Genomic DNA, 24,465 nt, shown 5'->3' on the forward strand with positions numbered 1-24,465 from the left:
CTAGAGGCTGGAGGCCAGCTGGAAGGCCTTTGTTCAGACAGCAAAATGGACTGTGCTGATCTAGCTGGGGAGAGAGGCCCCAGCAAGAGAGAGGAGGGACATGACTGGGGACCACCTAGGTGGCCCAGCCAAGGAGGCCAGGACAGGGAGGCCTGCCAGATAGGAAGGGCCACCTGTGTCCAGGAGGACAGGCTGAACCCTCAGGTCCAGGAAGCCTGGGGGTGGGCAGAAAGAGTATACAGGCACTGGAGTTAAGGTATGCACCTGAGATCCTGGGGTTCACTTCCAGCCTAGATTATTTTTTCAGAAGCAGTGTTGAAATTGAATGTCTGTCTTATCTTGCCTTCAGCAGCACTGTCTACTTTGTATTTGTTTGACCCCTGCAGGGATACATGGAAGCCTATGTTGATTAGCAGTGCCATGTTGGAATTGGAGCAGTCTCCTAGCTGGGGAGGAGTCACCGGTGAGGGAGTGGAGTGGTGGAGGCACCTAGGTCAAGGTCAGGCCCAGTAGAGAGTTGTAGCTGGCATTGGAGCAAGGGGGTGAGCTGGCGGTAGAATCATGTCAGGAGACTTAATCATACAACCTGGAGAAGACTAGATTGTGTGGCTCTGTGACCTCCCTCCCCTCGCCCCCTCCATGTGGCAAAGTGACCACTCCCACTCATCCATCACTTCCCAGCTTAAGCTTTCTTCACTGAGGCCTTTCCAGACCTGTCTTCAACCCTATCCAAATGTCAGCCTGCATCCTTTTCCCACCTTTCACCCCTCTCCCCTCCAGCACCTCCCTCCCCTGGAGCAGTTATCTCCAGAATATACCGCCCTTTACATAGACAGTGAACAGTTTTCTTGTAGCTCGTGTTGCTTGCTCCTAATACCCTCAGCACAGTCCCCAGCATAGGTTAGGTCCTGGGTACATGTCTGCTGAGTGGATGAGAGAAGGAGTCCTCCCATGCACACTGTATTAGTGAGCAGCTTCAGGCCTGGGATGGGGTCTGATTCATCTTTCTCCAGCTCAGGGCCTGACAAAAAAAGGGTGGTACACACTATAAGTTTGTTGAATAAATTTATGGAAAATATGGCTTAGCTTCAGTTTTTCCAATAAAGCCCTCCAGAGCTGAACTGGCCTACCTTCTTCCCATACTGGACCCCATCTTGAGTCCCTCTGTTTTTATTAGTTAACAACCTGTTCTGTCAGAGGCCGCAGGGGCCTGAAGCTTTGGACTGCCTTCTTGGTTTGATGTCTGCTGGTGTGATAACAGCAAAACTGTGCACCTAAAAATAATTTCAGATAAGCCAGACTCATAACTGGGTACAAGAAACGTCTGTTGAATTAAAGAATTACTCTTCCTTTTTTTACCAGGCGCTTTCAAAATAGTCTTTGTGTCCCTGGGAATTCAGAGCTTGCATGTGTGTTGATTGTCCACTAGGGGGAACTCTTTCACAAGATGGGTGGAGCGGAAGTTAAAGGCAAGAATACAGTTCTCTGGAGAAGGAAATGGCAACCCATTCCAGTATTCTTGCCTGGAGAATCCCCACGGACAGAGGAGCCTGGCGGGCTACAGTCCATGGGGTCGCAAAGAGTCCGACACGACTTAAGCGACTTAGCAGGCAGGCATACAGTTCTCAGTTTCCACAGCAACTCCGCCAAGGGCGGGGGCGGGAAGGTCTGACGGGCCTTAGGTGGGGCCCTAACAGCAGTGACTGGATAGGACGACCAGAGATTAATTTCTCTGAGTTTGAGGACACCAAATTGCATGGCCAAGGTGGAGCACTCCCCGCCACCAACCCGCGCCCCCAGGATGACGGCAACATCAGGGGACACAGACGATATGGCTGAAGGGACTAACCTTTGTAAGGGTAGGGTTGGTTTCTTCTTTAAAAAAAAAAACAAGTATTGACTGAACATTTGTGGTGTGCCAAGTACTATACCAAGCCCTGGGGTTTTGTTTGCCTTTGTTTGTATTGGAGGAGAAAAAGGAATAGTTTGGAAGGAGGAAGGTATGGAGGCTGTGCTCTCTGCCCTGTGTGCTGTGTGGTGGTCGGTGGAGGTAGGGGGAGGACATCCTTCCCTGAGGAGGCTCCAGGTGAAGTGGGCTCTCAGGGAGAGTCCCATTGAGAACAGAAGGTGAAGAGGCTCAGAGGGCCTGGTGACCCTTGTCCTTTGCCATGGGTGTCTGCGATGGAGAGGCCAGGAGATGACTTCACCTCCTTTTACACTGAGAACCCCACCTTCCCACCTCCAAGCCTACCAACCTGCCTGGCAGGCCACCCACCTTCTCTCTTCTCTTTCCCTGTACAGCTGACTGTCCCTGCTCCCATCACAGGCCCCCCACTTCTTCTGCTTGTTCTCTGAAGCACATTCCCTCAGTCTTCTCTTCTGAAGCTGCCCCCTCCCTTTTTCTCTGGCAGTTCATCTCCATTCACATGTAGACATGCTCTGTAGATGGCAATTATTCCTCAATAAAGCTGGTAAATTTTTAAAATATTTTTTAAAATAGGCTGCATATCACCCATCTTCAAAATGAGTCCCTCCTTGCTAACCTATGGATTAAACAATATGTGAAAGACATAACCCACCCCCCCAAATAAGATTAATTTATCCTGTTTAGGAATGCACAGTTCCAAGTTCCTTGACTTCAAGTTCCCCTCCAGCTCCATTTTTCCATTTGCTTCCTACATGATCTCACAGTTGCTTTTGACCCAGTTGGTCAAAAAACAACTCACTCTCTTCTCTCAGCTTCTGTGATACAATATTGATTTTTCCTCCTGCAGTCTGGTTTCACCAAGTCTCCTTTGCTGGTTTTTACTATTTCTCTTACTAGACTGTTGGGTCAGCCTATGTCCCACCTCTATAGCAACACCTTCTCCCTGTGTGATTTTGCTTGTTGTTGTTCAATCTCTCAGTCATGTCCGACTCTTTGCGACCCCATGGACTGCAGCATGCCAGGCTTCCCTGTCCTTCACTATCTCCCAGAAATTGCCCAAACTCATATTCATTGAGTCAATGATGCCATCCAACCATCTCATCCTCTGTTGCCCCCTTCTCCTCCTGCCCTCAGTCTTTCCCAGCATCAAGTTCTTTTCCAGTGAGTCAGGTCTTCACATCACATGGCCAAAATATTAGAGTTTCAGCTTCAGTATCAGTCCTGCCAATGAATATTCAGGGTTGATTTCCTTTAGGATTGACTGGTTTGATCTCCTTGCTGTCCAAGGGACTCTCAAGAGTCTTCTCTAGCACAACAGTTTGAAAGCATCAATTCTTTGGTTGCTCAGCCATCTTTATGGTCCAACTCTCACACCCATATGTGACTACTGGAAAAACCTAGCTTTGACTAGATGGACCTTTGTCAGCAAAGTGATTTTTGTCTAGTCCCATGGCTTTACACACCACATGTATGTGTTATGTATTCAGCTACCAAGTCTGTACCTCTGGCCTTGATCTCTCCCCTGAAATCTCCATGAATGTCTAATAACATCTGAAATGTATAGCCAAAACAGAACTCTTGATTTTTGTTGTAGGAGAACAAGAGAATGATCATATCCTAGGTCTCTGGAGAATCCCTGGGACAGGCCACCAAGTGAGAGTCAGGAAAAAATTCAAGAGTGAGTCAAAGTAAAGTGAAAGCAGGATTTGATTTCCATAGGCAAAATACAGTCAGACTCAGAAAGTTTGAGCCTCCCTTGGGTGCAGGAGGGGTTAGTTTTTATGGGCTGGGTCATTTCATAGGCTCTTAAGTGGGAGGATTATTTATTTGAGGGAAGGAGTAAGGATTTCTAGCAATTGGGCCACCACCCATTTTTTGACCTTTTAGGGTCAGCCTTGGAGCTATCATGGGGCCTGTGGGTGTATTATTTAGCATATGCTAATGTATTACAAAGGACAGAAATGGCATGGACCTAACAGAAGCATAAGATATTAAGAAGAGGTGGCAAGAATACACAGAAGAACTGTACAAAAAAGATCTTCATGACCAAGATAATCACGATGGTGTGATCACTGACCTAGAGCCAGACATCCTGGAATGTGAAGTCAAGTGGGCCTTAGGAAGCATCACTATGAACAAAGCTAGTGGAGGTGATGGAATTCCAGTTGAGCTATTCCAAATCCTGAAAGATGATGCTGTGAAAGTGCTGCACTCAATATGCCAGCAAATTTGGAAAACTCAGCAGTGGCCACAGGACGGGAAGAGGTCATTCCAATCCCAAAGAAAGGCAATGCCAAAGAATGCTCAAACTACCGCACAATTGCACTCATCTCACGTGCTAGCAAAGTAATGCTCAAAATTCTCCAAGCCAGGCTTCAGCAATATGTGAATCGTGAACTTCCAGATGTTCAAGTTGGTTTTAGAAAAGGCAGAGGAACCAGAGATCAAATTGCCAACATCTACTGGATCATGGAAAAAGCAAGAGAGTTCCAGAAAAACATCTATTTCAAAATCTGCTTTATTGACTATGCCAAAGCCTTTGACTGTGTGGATCACAATAAACTGTGGAAAACTCTGAAAGAGATGGGAATACCAGACCACCTGACCTGCCTCTTGAGAAACCTATATGCAAGGTCAGGAAGCAACAGTTAGAACTGGACATGGAACAACAGACTGGTTCCAAATAGGAAAAGGAGTACATCAAGGCTGTATATTGTCACCCTGCTTATTTAACTTATATGGAGAGTACATCATGAGAAACGCTGGGCTGGAAGAAGCACAAGCTGGAATCAAGATTGCCAGGAGAAATCTCGATAACCTCAGATATGCAGATTACACCACTCTGATGGCAGAAAGTGAAGAGGAACTAAAAAGCCTCTTGATGAAAGCAAAAGTGGAGAGTGAAAAAGTTGGCTTAAAGCTCAACACTCAGAAAACGAAGATCATGGCATCTAGTCCCATCACTTCATGGGAAATTGCCGGGGACCAGCCCCGGCTGATCCAGGGTATTCGAAGGAGAGACGGCGTAGGCGAAGATCAGGAAACAACTGCTTAATTAAACGTTAATTAAGGATATAAAGAGTACTAGAATGAGGATAGCTCAGTGAGGAAATTCAGTGGAGAAAAGAGGCTGAAATAAGGATAGCTCAGTGAGGAAATTCAGTGTAGAAAAGAGGCTGAATAATTCAGCCAGAAGGTAAGAGAAAGAATGACATGGTGAGACCAAGTTTCGGCGAACAAGGCCCGCACTTTATTTTCCAAAGTAGTTTTTATACCCCAAGCTATGCATAGAGGATAATGGGGGAAGGGATAGAGTCAGGCAGCAAGCCAGGCCCTCTGCCCGCAAACCCATCATATGCAAAAGCTTAGGTGATCTGCATCATCCTCTGGCCCGGAGGCCTGTCAACATTCCAAGACCTTTTCTTCAGAAAACTTATCTCTCTCTAAAGGTGATTGGTCAGGAGCCACCCTCCAAAAGCATTAGACAAAGTTGCATTCCCACAGCGCAAAGGTGTGGTGGGCTATAACAAGAAAAAGAATCAACTCAAGGGTCCCAGGTTACAAACATTAAAGCCACTACTTACACCAATTATATCAATCAATACACTGCCAGGGACACAGCAGGCAAGGGACACGGAAACTCAGCAGCAAACATTGGCCCAACAAGTGAAAATCCCTTCACCAATACAATTTCCAATCAATCTTCCAACTACTCAAAAGAATCTGTGTTTAGACAGTTTAGAACATCTCCTGCCTCTCACAGTTGGGAGGCTCTGAACAATCACATGCGGCCGGAAAAACCTATTCAGGCAGGCTAGAGGACTTCCAAAGGAGCTTGCAGGTTAAACACTGTCACACCCAGGAATTATCAACCGGAACTGCAAGCCAACTCTTTTTTCAGAGAGAGGCAGCGGGGGACAGCCCCCCGTAAAGTCAGAGGTGCAGGCGAAAGCCCAAAGCAGAAAGTAGGCAGACCCTGGTCCCAGGGGTATGTGCTCGAGAATTTCCAGGGGGACTCCTGAAGCTCGATCCCGCCCCCGCGCATGCCGAGCCTCCCTCCCCATGACCCCTGCCATGGGCGGAGTTCCTCACACTGGCCACCGGCGATCCTGAAAGACGATGCTGTGGAAAGTGCTGCACTCAACATGCAATATGCCGGCTCCCGGCAGGAAATAGATGGAGAAACAGTGGAAACAGTGTCAGACTTTATTTTTCTGGGCTCCAAAATCACTGCAGATGGTGACTGCAGCCATGAAATTAAAAGACTCTTACTCCTTGGAAGGAAAGTTATGGCCAACCTAGATAGCATGTTGAAAAGCAGAGAGACATTACTTTGCCAACAAAGGTCCGTCTAGTCAAGCCTATGGTTTTTCCAGTGGTCATGTATGGATGTGAGAGTTGGACTGTGAAGAAGGCTGAGCACCGAAGAATTGATGCTTTCGAACTGTGGTGTTGGAGAAGACTCTCGAGAGTCCCTTGGACTGCAAGGAGATCCAACCAGTCCATTCTAAAGGAGATCAGTCCTAGGTGTTCTTTGGAAGGAATGATGCTAAAGCTGAAACTCCAATACTTTAGCCACCTCATGCGAAGAGCTGACTCATTGGAAAAGACTCTGGTGCTGGGAGGGAATGGGGGCAGGAGGAGAAGGGGATGACAGAGGATGAGATGGCTGGATGGCATCACCGACTGGATGGATGTGAGTTTGAGTGAACTCTGGGAGTTGGTGATGGACAGGAAGGCCTGGCGTGCTGCAGTTCATGGGATCGCAAAGAGTCGGATACGACCGAGGGACTGAACTGAACTGAACTGAACTGAATGTATTACAATGAGTGTATAATGAAGCTCAAAGTCTACTGGAAGTTGAATGTTTCACCATCTTGGGCCTAGTAGGGTGTAACCAGTTTTTGTCCTATCCTGTTTTTCTCAACACCCATGTCATTCTTTAAAAGTTGTGCCCTGCCCCCTTCCCTCCTGTCTTATTTTCTTCCCCAAACTTGTTCTTTCTCCTATTTTCAGTAAAAGCTACCACCACCAACCCAATTGCTCAAGAAAAAGTATAGGACTGATACCAGATGACCGACTTTCTCTCACCTCCCACCCATTCCATCCTTGTCAAGTCCTCAAGGCTCTGCCTCCACTTACCTTCTCTGTTCCCACTGTGATCACCTAGGCTAACCCACCATCCTGTTGATAGCTTATGGTGAATGGTGTCAGATTTGTGATCACCAAAGAAGAAAATTTCGCTTTGGGACCAGGGACCAGGATTGATCACTCAAGAGGTTTTGTGTAGTAGAGTTTTATTAAAGTGAGAAAGGGACAGACAAAGCTTCTGATGTAGACATCAGAAGGGGATGGAGAGTGCCCCAATCCCTAGTCTTAGCAACAAAATTATATACTTTTTAATTGGTTATTACAATAAAGCAAAAGACTGCCTCAAGGTTGTAAAGACCTTACTAGACCCACTCCCATAATATATATTTTAAGATAACAGGATTAGTCAGAAAGTTTTCCAGAAGGAGAAACGTGTCCTCAAGCAGGATACATTATTATTATATACTCCTTACTAAGGAATGTAGGAAAAAACATTTGTCCTCTCCTCCTCCTTGAGAATTCCAGACCCCTATCTCCTCCTTGAGAGCCCCAGACCCCTTTCTCCTCCTCGGGGACCCTGGACTTCTTCTCAACCTGCCTAGGAATTGACTCTCTCATTCCCCCCTTTTCTTTTAGGAGAATTATGTTGCCAAGGGAAAGGAGCATCATTTCATTCCATAACTACTTCCTTCCATCCCTAAATTGTTAAGGCAACATATTCTTCTAACCCTCATATTAAGAGTCTCTGATCCAGGATCCCCAAGTAATAGTTGGAGGTGGCCGTGGCACTCATAGGAGCCTGGATAACCATTTGTAACTTAAAAGCTTTCAGACAGTTAGAAACAAACCCTGTTTTACAGTTACAGATATAAGGCAAAACGGTCATTAAGCCAAGTTAAAACTTAATCAAAATTAAAAGTCACATTATGTCCATAGTTAAGGTACAATATGTTAAACCAGTCCCTCTTAGGATTGTTAGATGTCATCAGATCAAGAAGAGGCATCACATATGATTGTTGTTGGTGAAGGTATTCGCAGAGTTGAAGAAGTCCTTTCCTTGAAGTGGAGAAACCCACCACAGGAAGCCTTCCACTGATGAAGAGGCGAGTGGTCTGCAGACCCAGCAGTTAGACCGATTGTGGAATGCAGCATAGGAGTAAGCCCAGGACAGGAAGTCATTGTCTTGAGGATCAAACGGCAGACCCAGGATTTTTGCAGTCAGCAGAAGCAGGCTGACATAGATTATCAGGCCCATTTGAAAAGTACAAAGCCAGAGCATAGCAAGTAAAGACATAAAATGACATCACTTAGTTCTGGTCAGGGTGCCACCTCTTAACTTGAGTGTGATGTACCCACAAATCAATTCCTGGCACTTTGACTGCTGTGGGAAAAGAAAGAATAACCTGGCAAGGGCCTTCCCAGAGGGGCTCAAGGGATTGGCCCCCAAATCTCAATGTTTTTATCAGGGCCTCAGTTCCTGGCTCAAAGAGAGGCTGGCTTGACTCAGAGGCTGGGTCAGGAGTCACCTCCCAGAGTTCCGTTAATGCCTGTTGAAATGCTGAGAGCTGAGTTACATAATTAGCTAATTCCAAGGCTTCAGGGTCTATAACAATGTCTGTGCATAAGAAGACCCTTACATTCAAATACATTCAAAGGGGGACAGTTCCTCCTTTGGGGGAGCAGTTCAAGCCCTCATTAAAGCTATGGGTAGAGCTTTAAACCAATTGTCCTGCATCTCTTGAGTTAATTTGCGCAGATGTCTCTTAATAATGTCATTAGCTTTTTCAACCTTTCCTGAGGATTGGGGTCTCCAGAAACAGTGTAAGTAATATTCTATTCCTAGAGCTTTTGACACCCCCTGAGTTACAGCAGCTTTAAAGGCTGAGCCACTGTCACTCTGAAGGCTCTGTGGCAGGCCAAACCTGGAAATAATTTCATGGATTAAAATTCTTATAACCTCCTTAGCCTGTTCACTATGACAGGAAAAAGCCTCGATCCATCCAGTAAGCAAGAATCCACCCAAACCTGTAAGCAAGAATACCCATTAGCTTTTGGCGTTTGAGTAAAACCAATTTCCCAGTCCTCTCCAGGATATTTCCACTTCGTTGTAACCCAGATTTTGCTAGCTTTTCAGTGTTTGAGTTATTTTTCTGACACACCTCACATCTTTTGATAATGTTCTTTAAAGTTTTCATTACACTTCTACCTTCAAACAAACGAGAAGCCATCTGGTAAGTACTCTCAATACCTAAATGAAAACTCTGGTATAAACCCTTAAGAATTTTCCATTGAGCATTTTCAGGAATTATTAATCATCCATCCTCGGACTGTAACCATCCTTTATTGGTAATCTTTGCTCCTCTTTTCTCATATCTTTTTAATTCTTCCTTAGTATATGGTGGTTTTTCCTGTTCCACAGGACCTGTTCAGATCAAAGGCATCTGCAGTGAAGGGGTTTCACAAAGCACCACCTTCCTGGCTTGACAGTCAGCCAGCTGATTACCTTAGGCTACTTTACTCCCATCCCTGCTGTGCCCTTTGCAATGGATAACAGCTACTTCTTTAGAACAATACATACAGTTAAAAGTCTCTCAATCTCTCTGAAATGCTTAACAGATTCTCCTGTTGCCATTTTAAACTGTCTTTCTTTCCATATTGCAGCATGAGCCCTTAAAGTCAAATAAGCATTCTTAGAATCAGTGTAGATATTTACTTGCTGCCCTTTGCTTAACCCTAGAGCTCAGGTCAGAGCTACAAGCTCCACTAGCTGAGCACTCATTTCCTGGGTGAGAGATTTTGCTTCTAAAACCTGTTCAGCCATCACCACGGCATAACCTGCTTTACACTTCCCATGCCGAACAAAAGAACTGCCATCTGTAAATATTTCCATGTCAGGATTGTCTAATGGGGTATCCATTAGATCTTCCTGAGCTGCATAGTTTAAAGTTAGAAACTGGGAACAATCATGATCAGGTGTTTCATTTTCTTTCTCAGGAAGGAAAGTGGCAGGATTTAAATTTCCACAAACTTTGAGCTTAGTTATTGGTCCTTCTAACAACAATGACTGATATTTAAGAAGCCTACTATCTGTCATCCAAGTATTAATCTTAGAGTTAAAGATTCCACTCACATCATGAGAAGTCAGTACAGTAAGATTTCACCCATTGATTATTTTGAGAGCTTCGAGTGTTAATAAAGCAGTTGCCACGATTATACTTAGAGTGGCCACCCAGGTGACACTACATCTAATTCTCTGCTCAGATACACTATAGGTTGCTGGTGAGGCCCTTGGGGTTGTTTGGAACTCTAAATGGGCGGTCTGAATCTCAGTTTGGGCTTTTACTGAGACCAAGACAACCCTTCCTGGGTGTGTTCCCTGACTTTCAGTTTGCTCAGTTTGGAGCCCCGGGTATGGGGGCAAAGTAGGAGGACTAGAGGGAGCTGAAGGTTTCATATCCAAATCTATACCCTTAGGACATAAGTCCGCCATGTCTCGCAGAGAGAAAATGGCAACATATATGCTACCTCTATCCATTTCCCTTGTTTTCTACAGAACAAGTCTAATTGTAAAACAGTATTATAATTAAGAGACCCTCCAACCGGCCACCATTCACCATCCTCCAATGGATACCATGGCCATTCAGTATCACAGAAGATCAGGCATGTCTTTTTTAAACTCTGGGGATCAAACTTGTCCCAGTTTTTCAAGATACAGTTCAAAGGAGTGAGGCTGGAATTGTTAGCTCCCATTTGTAAGAGAGAAAAAAAAACGACCAGTGCATCTTTCTACTGGAGGTATCCCTCCTTGCTCTAGATGGGGGAATGGACAGACTTTACACTGAAGCTTTCCTTCCCTGGTCAGACTTAGTCTGTCTCTTACCAATGCAGGCACCGCACTTGTCCCTCCTGGCTCTACCACCGAGACGGGGTGGAGATGCGCCAGGGGTAGACCTGATGGCATCCTTGACTGACGTCCAGTTCCTCACCGCTAAAACCTTGCTTACCTCTGTTGCCACCTGGGGTGCAATCAAAGTAACCTTCCAGAATGCCTCCCAAGCTAAGGCTGCTCGGGGAAACATTCATCTCCTGAGTGCCTGTGCATGACCCTGAGTATATTCCTGACCACAATAAAACCGGTACAAACATAAAACCAATATGTTCCTTCCAAGCATCACCACACCAGTACAAGTGATAGCAAAAGAGATGGTGAAGGGCTGGCCAGTGAGTAAAAAGTTATTTTTGTCCTTGAGTTATTAGGGTCAGTCCTTCCAGTTCATTCCCACAGATTCCACAGAAATAATATCTAAGGAGTTGGGACAAAAGCCACTGAAGAGCCTCCTCCGGTCCACTAAGAGCTAGTGCTACCAAAGGAAGAGGCCCATTGCACTTTCAATCTGACCAGATCCTGCAATTCCCAACCCGTGTCCTCAAAAACCTTATGGTCACCAGCAGTGCTTCTATCTACATAGATCGGAGGCACAGCCTTAACAAAGACTCACTTTTAGGTCTCTGGCCCCTGAGGCAGGCAGCCAAGAGAGAGACCTCTAGCCTGAGAGACATTCCTGGAGCTAGAGCTTGGCCTCACTCCCAAATGTACTCTTGTAATTTTTGGCTCCTAGCAAGGCTGGCGCTTCCATACACGGGGTCTAGGTAAAAGTACATAGTAACGGCATGGATCACAAGTCCCTTGAAAGTCCTAATCCGACAGATTAGGTTAGCAGTTCTAGTTCCCCAAGCAATTACGAAATGGTCAAAGAGACCAGGAAAAGGTGACCAAGAAAGGAAAGTTCAGTCCACACGCTTCACCCATTTCTGGTCGCTCCCCTCACAGGGACCTTGGGTGTCTCTTGACATTGGCAGGTCAGATTAATCCCCCGACAGGGTTCTCCTTTCTGGGGCTGCCTTTGGTCATTACGAGGCACCGCAAAACTGCAGAGCAGGGCTCATCACTTGCTTCAAGCAGGGCATGCATTCATTCACACAGGCACCCTGTAGAGTTAGTAAAGTAAAGCAGAAAACGTGTATACTGAGAAAGCAGAGAGTCTAGAGCTCTGAGTGTTCTTACCTTGTTCTGAAGATCCCAGATGAGTGCCCAAGATGATGATTTACAGTAAATGGTGTCAGATTTGTGGTCTCCAAAGAAGAAGATTTCACTTTGGGACCAGGGACCAGGCTTAATCACTCAAGAGCTTTTGTGTAGCAGAGTTTTATTAAAGTGAGAAAGGGACAGACAAAGCTTCTGACACAGACATCAGAAGGGGATGGAGAGTGCCCCAATCCCTAGTCTTAGCAACAAAATTATATACTTTTTAATTGGTAATAACAATAAAGCAAAAGACTGTCTCAAGGTTGTAAAGACCTTACTAGACCCACTCCCATAATATACATTTTAAGATAACAGGATTAGTCAGAAGGTTTTCCGGAAGGAGAAACATGTCCTCAAGCAGGATTCATTATTGTTATATAATCCTTACTAAGGAATATAGGAAAAAACATCTGTCCTTTCCTCCTCCTTGAGAATTCCAGAGCCCTATCTCCTCCTTGAGAGCCCCAGACCCTTTTCTCCTCCTCGGGGACCCTGGACTTCTCAACCTGCCTAGGAATTTGCTCTGTCAATTCAGTTCAGTTCAGTTGCTCAGTTGTGTCCAACTCTCTGCAACCCCATGGACTGCAGCATGCCAGGCCTCCCTGTCCATCACCAACTCCTGGAGTTTACTCAAACTCTTGGCCATTGAGTCGGTGATGCCATCCAACCATCTCATCCTCTGTTGTCCCCTTCTCCCACCTTCAATCTTTCCAAGCATCAGGGTCTTTTCCAGTGAGTCAGATCTTGCCATCAGATGGCCAAAGTATTGGAGTTTCAGCTATAGATCAGTCATTCCAATGAATATTCAGAACTGATTTCGTTTAGGATGGACTGTTTGGATCTCCTTGCAGTCCAAGGGAGTCTTCTCCAACACCACAGTTCAAAAGCATCAATTCTTTGGCACTCAGCTTTCTTTGTAGTCCAACTCTCACATCCAGACATGACTACTGGAAAAACCATAGCTTTGACTAGACAGACCTTTGTTGGCAAAGTAATGTCTCTGCTTTTTAATATGCTGTCTAGGTTGGTCATAACTTTTCTTCCAAGGAGCAAACATCTTTTAACTTCATGGCTGCAGTCACCATCTGCAGTGATTTTGGAGCCTCCCAAAATAAAGTCTCTCACTGTTTGCATTGTTTCCCCACTATTTGCCAGGAAGCAATGGGACCAGATGCCATGATCTTAGTTTTCTAAATGTTGACTTTTAAGCCAACTTTTTCACTCTCATCTTTCACTTTCATCAGAAGGCTCTTTAGTTATTCTTCACTTTCTGCATAATGGTGGTGTCATCTGCATATCTGAGGTTATTGCTATTTCTCCCGGCAATCTTGATTCCAGCTTGTGCTTCATCCAGCCCAGCGTTTCTCATGATGTACTCTCCATATAAGTTAAATAAGCAGGGTGACAATATACAGCCTTGACATACTCCTTTCCCAATTTGGAACCAGTCTGTTGTTCCTTGTCCAGTTCTAACTGTTGCTTCCTGACCTGCATACAGATTTCTCAAGAGGCAGGTCAGGTGGTCTGGTATTCTCATCTCTTTAAGAATTTTCCACAGTTTGTTTTGATCTACACAGTCAAAGGCTTTGGCAGTCAATAAAGCACAAATAGATGTCTTCAGGAACTCTCTTGCTTTTTTGATGATCCAATAGATGTTGGCAATTTGATTTCTGGTTCCTCTGCCTTTTCTAAATCCAGCTTGAACATCTGTAAGTTCATTGTTCATGTACTGTTGAAGCCTGGCCTGGGGAATTTTGAGCATTACTTTGCTAGCGTGTGAGATGAGTGCAATTGTGCAGTAGTTTGAACATTCTTTGGCATTGCCTTTCTTTGGGATTGGAATGAAAACTGACCTTTTCCAGTCCTATGGCCACTGTATAGGAGAAGGCCATGGCACCCCACTCCAGTACTCTTGCCTGGAAAATCCCATGGACGGAGGAGCCTGGTGGGCTGCAGTCCATGGGGTCGCTAAGAGTTGGGCACAACAGAGCGACTTCACTTTCACTTTTCACTTTCCTGCATTGGAGAAGGAAATGGCAACCCACTCCAATGTTTTTGCCTGGAGAATCCCAGGGACGGGGGAGCCTGGTGGGCTGCCGTCTATGGGGTCGCACAGAGTCAGACATGACTGAAATGACTTAGCAGCAGCAGCATGGCCACTGCTGAGTTTTCCAAATTTGCTGGCATATTGAGTGCAGCATTTTTACAGCACCATCTTTTAGGATTTGAAATAGTTCAACTGGAATTCCATCACCTCCACTAACTTTGTTCATAGTGATTTTTCCTAAGGCCCCCTTGACTTTGAATTCCAGGATGTCTGGCTCTAGGTGAGTGATCACACCATCATAATTATCTAGGTTGTGAAGATCTTTTTTGTACAATTCTTCTGTGTATTCTTGCCACCTCTTCTTAATATCTTCTGCTTCTGTTAGGTCCATACCATTTCTGTCCTTTATCAAGCCCATCTTTGCATGAAATGTTCCCTTGGTATCTCTAATTTTCTTGAAGAGATCTCTAGTCTTTCCCATTCTATTGCTTTCCTCTATTTCTTTGCACTGATCACTGAGGAAGGCTTTCTTATCTCTCCTTGCTATTCTTTGGAACTCTGCATTCAAATGGATATATCTTTCCTTTTCTCCTTTGCCTTTCATTTCTCTTCTTTTCACGGCTATTTGTAAGGCCTCCTCAGACAACCATTTTGCCTTTTTGCATTTCTTTTTCTTGGGGATGGTCTTGATCCCTGCCTCCTGTACAATGTCACGAACCTCTGTCCATAGTTCTTCAGGCACTCTATCGAATCTAATCTCTTGAATCTATTTCTCACTTTCACTGTATAATTGTAAGGGATTTGATTTAGGTCATACCTGAATGGTCTAGTGGTTTTCCCTACTTTCTGAAATTTAAGTCTGAATTTGGCGATAAGAAGTTCATGACCTGAGCCACAGTCAGCTCCTGGTTTTGTTTTTTGCTGATTGTATAGAGCTTCTCCATCTTTGACTGCAAAGAATATAATCAATCTGATTTCAGTATTGACCATCTGGTGATCTTCATGTATAGAGTCTTCTCTTGTGTTATTGGAAGAGGGTGTTTGCTATGACCGGTGCATTCTCTTGGCAGAACTCTGTTAGCCTTTGCCCTGCTTCATTCTGTACTCCAAGGTCAAGTTTGCCTGTTACTCCAAGTATTTCAGGGCTTCCCTTGTGGCTTAGCTGGTAAAGAATCTGCCTGCAATACAGGAGACCTGGGTTTGATCCCTGGGTTGGGAAGATCCCCTGGAGAAGGGAACTGCTACCCACTTCAGTATTCTGGCCTGGAGAATCCCATGGACTGTATAGCCCCCTTGGGGTCACAAAGAGTTGGTTGGGATTCCCTGGTGGCTCAGATGATAAAGCATCTGTCTGCAATGCGGGAGACCCAGGTTCGATCCCTGGGTTGGGAAGATCCCCTGGAGAAGGAAATGGCAACCCATGCTGGAGACCCAGGTTTGATCCCTGGGTCGGGAAGGTCCCCTAGAGAAGGAAATGGCAACCCATGCTGGAGACCCAGGTTCGATCCCTAGGTCGGGAAGATCCCCTGGAGAAGGAAATGGCAACCCACTCCAGTGCTATTGCCTAGAAAATTTCATGGATAGAGGAGCCTGGTGGGCTACAGTCCATGGGTTCGCAAAGAGTTGGACATGACTGAGTGACTTCACTTTTCACTTTCTTTCACCAGGTATTTCTTGACTTCCTACTTTTGCATTCCTGAAAAGCACATCTTTTTTGGGTGTTAGTTCTAGAAGGTCTTGTAGGTCTTCAGCTTCTTCAGGTTGGGACATCGACTTGGATTACTGTGATATTGAATGGTTTGCCTTGGAAATGAACAGAGATCATTCTGTCATTTTTGAGATTGCATCCAAGTACTGCATTTCAGACTCTTTTGTTTACTATGATGGCTACTCCATTTCTTCTAAGGGATTCTTGCCCACAGTAGTAGATATAATGGTCATCTGAGTTAAATTCACCCATTCTAGTCCATTTTAGTTTGCTGATTCCTAAAATGTTGATGTTCACTCTTGCCATCTTCCATTTGACCACTTCCAGTTTACCTTGATTCATGGACCTAACATTCCAGGTTCCTATGCAATGTTGCTCTTTACAGCATCAGACTTTACTTCCATCACCAGTCACATCCACAACTGGGTGTTGTTTGACTCTCTTATTGTCTCCTAGTTTATCTTTCTGCTTCCAATCTGGGCCCCTGCAGTCCATTCCCCTACTACAGTCACTATCATTTTTAAAACATAAATTAGGCAACATCACTCCTTAGCTTCCCATTGCACCTGGCCTGAACTATATACTTGCCATGGCTTGCAGAGCCCTAGGCCTTGAATTGATGCTCAGCTTCTCAAATTTCAAGTGTCATCTCAGACGTCACTTCTGAGAGAGGCCTTCCAACCACTCTCTCTAAGCTTCCCCATTCCTTCCCACCATCCCTCTAGGTCTTTCTCCATCATCTTACATCATAGCATTTATCTCCTTCGAAAATGACCTTATTTATTTGTTTATTGTCTGTCCTCTCTTAGAAAGTCCATTCCAGAAGAGCTGAGACTTCATCTTCTTTGTTTACTGTTGTATCCCTAATGCCTAAAGGGTACTGGCAAGAGTAAGCTTGTAAATATTTGTTGAACTGAATAAACTGAGATGACTGAATTGTGTATACCTTAATTTGTACTAACAGTCATGATAAAGGGAATAGAATTTGAAATACCTAGTTTTTTCAGCCTAAATGGCTACATGGAGGCTGTATGTCTTAAGTGACTCTTTCTGAGCATTCTTAGGAACAAGGCACATGGTTCAGAAGAGGAAAAGGAGAAGGAAGGTAGGAAATGGTAAGATTCTCAAGCAGAGGATGGGTATTCTGGTTACCTACTGTGAAGAGGAACTAAAAAGCCTCTTGATGAAAGTGAAAGTGGAGAGTGAAAAAGTTGGCTTAAATCTGAACATTCAGAAAACGAAGATCATGGCATCCGGTCCCATCACTTCATGGGAAATAGATGGGGAAACAGTGGAAACAGTGTCTGACTTTATTTTTTGGGGCTCCAAAATCGCTGCAGATGGGGACTGCAGCCATGAAATTAAAAGATGCTTAGTCCTTGAAAGGAAAGTTATGACCAACCTAGATAGCATATTTAAAAGCAGAGACAATACTTTGCCAACAAAGGTCCGTCTAGTCAAGCCTATGGTTTTTCCTGTGGTCATGTATGGATGTGAGAGTTGGACTGTGAAGAAGGCTGAGCGCCGAAGAATTGATGCTTTTGAAGTGTGGTGTTGGAGAAGACTCTTGAGAGTCCCTTGGACTGCAAGGAGATCCAACCAGTCCATTCTGAAGGAGATCAGTCCTGGGTGTTCTTTGGAAGGAATGATGCTAAAGCTGAAACTCCAGTACTTTGGCCACCTCATGCGAAGAGTTGACTCATTGGAAAAGACTCTGGTGCTGGGAGGGATTGGGGGCAGGAGGAGAAGGGGATGACAGAGGATGAGATGGATGGATGGCATCACTGACTCAATGGATGTGAGTCTGAGTGAACTCCGGGAGTTGGTTATGTATAAGGAGGCCTGGCGTGCTTTGATTCATGGGTTCACAAAGAGTCGGACACAACTGAGCGACTGAACTGAACTGAACTTCTTAAAACAAGCCACCCCAATTTTAGTGTCATAAAACGATCGCTATTTTATTGTCACATATTATGTAGGTCAGGAATTTGAAGGTGATTCATAATTTATCTCTGCTCCATGATATCCAGGGCCTCAGCTGAAAGACAACGGGGGCCACAACAGGAACTAGAGTGAAGCTAGTGACCATCACTGCTTTTTCCTTTTCTCTCAGGCTCCAATATGGCTCCATGTGGCACTCTTACTGACACTGCATTTTTTGTTTGTTTGTTTGTTTTTATTTTTAGTTGCACTGGATTTTCGTTGTGTTGGACTTCCCTGGTGGCTCAGACGGTAAAGCGTCTGCCTACAATGCAGGAGACCCGGGTTCGATCCCTGGGTCGGGAAGATCCTCTGGAGAAGGAAATGGCAATCCACTCCAGTACTCTTGCCTGGAAAATCCTATGGATGGAGGAGCGTGGTAGGCTACAGCCCATGGGGTCGCAAAGAGTCGGACACGACTGAGCGACTTCACTTGCAGTTGGGCTTGGGTCTTCGTTGCTGCACGCAGTTTTCTCTAGTTGCAGCAAACGGGGGTCTTGGTTGCAGTGTGCAGGCTTCTCATTGAGGTGACTTCTCTTGTTTGGAGCACAAGTGTTCGGCACACAGGCTTCGGCAGTTGTGGCTGGTGGGTTCTAGAGCACAGGCTCAGTAGTTGTGGCACAAGGACTTGGTTGCTCTGCAGCATGTGGAATCTTCCCAGACCGGGGATTGAACCTGTGTCCCCTACATTAGCAGGTGGACTCTCACCCACTGTACTACCAGGGAAACCCTTACCAATTCTGTTTTTATATAACATTTTGATAGGTTGTTCATCATAAATTGTTTTGCTTTTTTTTTTTTTTTTGGCTGCACTGGGTCTTCACTGAAGTTTGCAGGCTTCTCACTGTGGTGGCTTCTCTTGTTGCAGAGCACAAGTTCTGGAGCACAGGGGCTCAGTCATTGTGGCTTGTGGGCCTCTCTAGTTGCAATTTGAGGAGTTAGTGCTCCTCAGCTTTGTGGGATCTTAGCTCCCTGATCAGGGATCAACCCCTCGTCCCCTGCATTGGGAGGCGGATTCTCAACCACTGGACAACCAGAGAAGCCCCTTGCTCTCATTTTTTAATTGTATTAAAAAGTATCTTTCTTGATTACTGGATTTTGGCCCCTCCCTTCAATTTTGCAGCACAGGCAGATGCCTCACTTGCCTTGCCCTAGTCCCAGCCTTGAGCTGCACCAGCAGACTGGGGCTTGTGCTGGGTCCTGAAGGTGGGACTCAGAGCTGGGCCTGTGCCCTGCAGCACACCTTCACGTGGCCTCTCCCTGTAGCTCTGTGGCTTAGGCTTCTCTGAGCTCAGTGGCCAGATTCCCAGAGGGGGCAGCCTGAGCAAGCTTCCAAGACACTCCAGACCAAAGCTGCATAGCATTTCTTGACCTAGCTTCATAAGTCACATAGTGTCACTTCCTGCCCAGACTCAAGGGAAGCAAGCAGCTTCTATCTCTTGATGGGAGGAGGATCAAATAATTTTATGACCAAGTTTTAAAACGACTGCAGTGGGACGTGTGGCACCTGGGGCACATGTGTGGTGCTGGCTCTATGTCTGTCTAGGTGAGATAAGATTCTCTTTCTTCCTCTTTCTTCCCTTTCTCAATATTCTCATGCAGTTTCCTGAAATATGTCTGTCTGTCTGAGCTGGATTTTGTAACATTATGTCTCCCCCACAACCATGCAGGGGCCCCAGGAGGAGCTGTGGTTCAGGGAGCCCCATGAGCCCCGTCTTGAAGGTCGTGGGGAATGCCTTGCCCTTCCAGGTTCTTACAAAGAGTGGAAGAGGAAACCTGAGACCAAGTCATGGCTTTCTGGTCCCCACTGCAGCAGATTCTGATTGTCCATTCTCATCTGTTATTCACTTTCTCATAGAAATAACCAGGGAAAAAGTTCTGACACCTACATCTGCTAATTTCTGAGGATTTTTTTTCCCCATAGAATTAAGATTTTAGAATTTTTTAAAATAATGATCCCATTCAACCTAAAAAAGTCAAAATTAAAATTAAGGGGGGACTTCTCCAAAGTGGTCCTGCCTGGAATTTATCTCCATTTATAATGACTCTGAAGTGAAAAATGGCAGTTTCCTCCCAGGGAGGATTGCTATTCCAGGAATTAGTGGCAGATGGGGACTTAATCATCACTCACTGGTCTCCCTCCCTGAAGAAGAGAAATGTCAAAGTCACAAACTTTTTTGGAAGGAGAAATTAATTCTGTTGGGAATCTGAAATATATATCTGTGTGGGTAAATATATTAGTATCTGTTACAAATAAATTATCATCTTAGGATCATAAAAATTACTATGTATGACTTAATAAGAAACTGACCCATCACTGTAAATTAATTTGCCAAATGTATGCTTACCCAAAAATCAACCTGCCAGATGACCAATTTGCTGAGTGCCCAGTTCACCAAATCACCAACTTACTGAAAATATGTTTACTTTAAATATTTAAAGTATAAGGACTTGCCTGGTAGTCCAGTAGTTAAGAACCTGCCTTCCAATACAGGGAACACAGGTTCAATCCCTGGCTGGGGAACTAAGATCCCACATGCCATGGGGCAACGAAGCTCGAGCATCAAAACTAGAGAGGCCCAAGCACCACAATGAAGACCCAGGGCAGTCAAAAATAAAAAAGTTAAAGTGTATAGCAGCTCCTCTTGGTTGTGTTGGTAGGGCCCAAGAGAGCTGGGAGGAGCCAGAATTTCTGAGTTTGCAGAAGTTCTGTCCCTCCATACCCACTTCCTACCCTTCATTGGCCCCCTTCTCTGGCCCTTGCGCTCCCTTTCTCTGCTGAACCCCCTCCCATCCCCTCTTCTCTCAAGGATGGGCAGTCTCGGCCATATAGCATGGTGACTTCCAGCAAGTTTTCTCATCAGGTCTCCCCTCCTTGCTCCTACCCACTGCTACCGCAGCCTCAGAGAGCTCAGGCAAAGACAAATGAAGATTCCTTAAAATTGCTGCCATGAAGGCAACATGAAAGACGTTATATTCAAACTTTGCAGAAATCCACAAAAGCTGTTAAATCAATCCATCTATATTCATTACCTATTGCTTATATAATAAATCACCCTAAAATCCAGTAGCTAAAAAAAGATGAACATTTATTATCTTCCAGTTTTTGTGGATCAGAAATCTGGGAGCCGCTTAACTGAGTGGTTCTGGCTCAAGGTGTGTCATATGGTTGCAGTCAGGCAGTCAGCTTGGGCTATCATCATCCAAAAGTGTGACCAGGCCTGGAGACCCACTTCCAGGATGGCTCACTTACTCACTTGGCAAGCTAGTGCTGGCTGTCAGCAGGAAGCCTCTGTTCTTCACCACGAGGATCTTGCTATAGGGCTGCTTGAGCGTTCTGACAACGTGTCAGCTGGCTTCTCCTGGAGCAAGTGATCCAAGAGACAGCAGAGAGGAAGCTCCAGTATCTTTTATAATCTAATTTCTGAAGCTGCACATGTCACTTCTGTTTTACTCTCTTCATTGGAAGGCAGTCACTAAGCTGACCCCACACACAAGGGGAGGAGAGAATTGGGCTCCACCTCTTGAAAGGAGACATACTGAAAACTTTGTGGACATATTTCTTTTTGGTCCGCACCTTGCAGTAAGCGAGATTTTAGTGAAAGTCATTCCGTCGTTCCGTTTAGTGAGTCGTTCCGTTCAGTCGTGTCCGACTTTTTGCGACCCCATGGAGTGTAGCCTGCCAGGCTCCTCTGTACGTGGGATTTCCCGGGCAAGAATACTGAAGTGGTTAGCCATTCCGCAGCGCTACTGGAAAGGGAAGCAAAGCTCTGTATGGATGGCACTGAGGTGGACGTCTTAAGTGTGACCAGTAGGTGGCAGTCTTGCCTGGGTGTGAAGAAAAGGACAGGACACTGGTTTTCGCCAGCTGTAGGAGTAAAGACTTCACTTTCATTTTTTACTTTCACACATGGGAGAAGGAAATGGCAACCCACCCCAGTGTTCTTGCCTGGAGAATCCCAGGGACGGGGGAGCCTGGTGGGCTGCGGTCTGTGGGGTTGCACAGAGTCGGACACGACTGAAGCGACTTAGCAGCAGCAGTAGCAGCAGCAGCAGGAGCAAAGAATTGTAAAAACTAACTTCATCAGAGCTGAGAGCGCTGGAAACGGCTGCCTGACAGAGCCACAATTCCCAGATGCAGTGCCATTTCTGAGACACATGAACGTGAAGCCTGCTGCTACAGCTCTGTCTCCTCTTCACTGAGATCCCCCGGGCAAGTCTTTGTTCTGGGTTTCTGCATCTATCAGACAGGTGATCACAGAGCTTGCTTTCGGTGCTGACAGGCTATGGGCTCTATGGTTCCTCTTTGGATTGGAGGAATCCTTCCCCTTGCACTGCAGTTTCCTTCAAGCGTTGGTGGCATGCTCCTTGCATGTTTTGTTTACTGGGTCTCAGTCAATGCCAGCGCTGTAGTTGACAGGTACCCAATGTGTTACTTGTCAAACTAATGGGCATAGGCCCTGCAGAGCTGCTTCTCAGCCTCACTGGGCATGAGCTCTCAGTTCCAAACCCTCCTGATCACATCCTCCTCCCTGAGGACTCTGATCCCTTCCTTCCCAGACCCACACTGTCCTAGCTTCCTCCTTTCTCTCTGGACACTACTTCTTAGCCCTTCATACATCCCTGTTCTTCCACCAGTCCCTTAGGTACTGGGTTCTTTTTCTCCTAGGAGTCAATCCCAGGTCATCTTCTCTTCTTTTCTTTTGGTTCTGTGGCACCTCACCCACTCCCTTGGTTTTAATTACCATGTATAATGATAGAAATAATAGTTCTTGGAGCAGGAAATGGCAACCCACTCCAGTATTCTTGCCTGGGAAATCCCATGGACAGAGGAGCCTCACAGGCTATAGAAGGGCCTTTTTTAAAAGGTTGCAAAAGAGTTGGACACAATATAGTGACTAAACAAAAACAAGAAAGTTTAATTAAAGTGAGTTACAAGCATGCTGATACTAAATATGTTGCTTTTCATGGCAAAGTTCTTTTGGTACGTATTTACATTTCAAATATACAAAGGTAAGACAATCCAGTAAGCTTAGATTCCAGGGAACATCTCCTGGTCAGAAGGTAATCATTTCAGTCTCATTTTATGCACATGAGGGGTTTGAGTAAGATGGGAGAGAAGCCCCCTAAAAAAAAGAGAAGAAAATAATAATAGCTCACAAATAGATGGGGGAAAAGTGGCAACAGTAACGGATTTAACTTTCTTGGGCTCCAAAATCACTGTGGATGGTGAGTGCAGCCATGAAATTAAAAGATGCCTGCTCTTTGGAAGAAAAGCTATGACAAACCTAGATAGCATATTAAAAAGCAGAGACATCACTCTGCGGACAAAGGTTCATACAATCAAAGCTATGGTTTTTCCAGTAGTCGTGTATGGATGTGAAAGTTTGACCATGAAGAAAGCTGAGTGCTGAAGAACTGATGCTTTTGAATTGTGGTGCTGGAGAAAACTGTCCAAGAGTCCCTTGGACAGCAAAGAGATCAAACCAGTCAGTCCTAAAGGAAATCAACCCTGAATGTTAACCGGAAGGACTGATGCTGAAGCTGAAGTTCCAGTACTTTGACCAAGTGATGTGAAGACCTGACTCATTGGAAAAGACCCTGCTGCTGGGAAAGATTGAAGGCAAAAGGAGAAGGGGACGACAGAGGATGAGATGGTTGGACGGCATCACTGACTCAATGGACATGAGTTTAAGCCAACTCTGGGAGATAATGAAGGACAGGGAAGCCGGGCATGCTGCAGTCCACGGGGTCCCAAAGAGTCAAGATGACTTAGAGACTGAACAACAATGATGCCTTTAGATAGAGTTATTGACTATATGCTAAGCACTGCTCTAGCTCTTTCCTCATTGAGTCCTCACAACAAGCTGATGAGGCAGGCATTACTATTACTTCGGTTTTTTGGTTGAGGGTCAGAGTGGCTGGTTGGCTGCTGTGCAGCTGAAATCTGTCTCCTGAGCCTGAGGACCCTGTGCTCATATTCAGTTGCCTTCTAGACATCTCCCCTTGGATGTCACTGACCATGTTCAGAATTAGAATCCTGATATTCCTACTCCAAACCTTTCATTCTCTGAGGTCCCAGTCTCAGCAAAACAAGCACCCAATCAACCCAGGCTAGACATGTGGGTAATCATCATCTCCTCTTGCTTCCCACCTTCAACCAACTTCTAACAAGACCAGTCAACTCTAACTCAGTATCATTCAGATCTGCTCCCCCTTCTCCATTCTGTCTCCACTGCTGTAATTCAAGTCTTTGTATTTCTCACATCTACACTGACCTCCATCTCTCCCTCATGGTGCCCACAAAGTCTCTTTTCCTGGTCCTCCACCAAAGAGGATGCAGTGAGGCTTAGTTTAATGGAGAAGAATATGAGTTTTGGAATCCAACAGAGTTATTTCACTACTCATTAGCTATTTGACCTGGGGCAAGCTTGTCAATATTTCCAAGTCTTAAGTCTTCTCTGAAATGAAAGATGAGAAAACATCTGCTCTATAGGGTGGTAGGTGCATGCAAAGCCTCCAGAAGCTGAGGCTGGCTTGTCTTAGCTCTACCACCCATCTCACAGTCTTGGTTCTCACTCAATGATCTAGCACCCTGTGTGCCAGCCACACCTCCCAGCTTGCCT

General features: G+C 45.4%; 1 protein-coding gene across 1 annotated transcript in view; it reads left to right on the top strand.

Moving 5' to 3' along the window:
* ARMH1 (armadillo like helical domain containing 1) overlaps window positions 1–24,465 on the top strand; it is a 62,417-nt gene that overhangs the window by 31,296 nt on the left and 6,656 nt on the right. The gene's annotated exons all lie outside the window — the stretch shown is intronic.

This window comes from Bos grunniens, chromosome 3 (assembly GCF_055505025.1).
Source record: "Bos grunniens cultivar Pamir isolate PY7600 chromosome 3, Bosgru_T2T1.0, whole genome shotgun sequence".
NCBI lineage: Eukaryota > Metazoa > Chordata > Mammalia > Artiodactyla > Bovidae > Bos > Bos grunniens.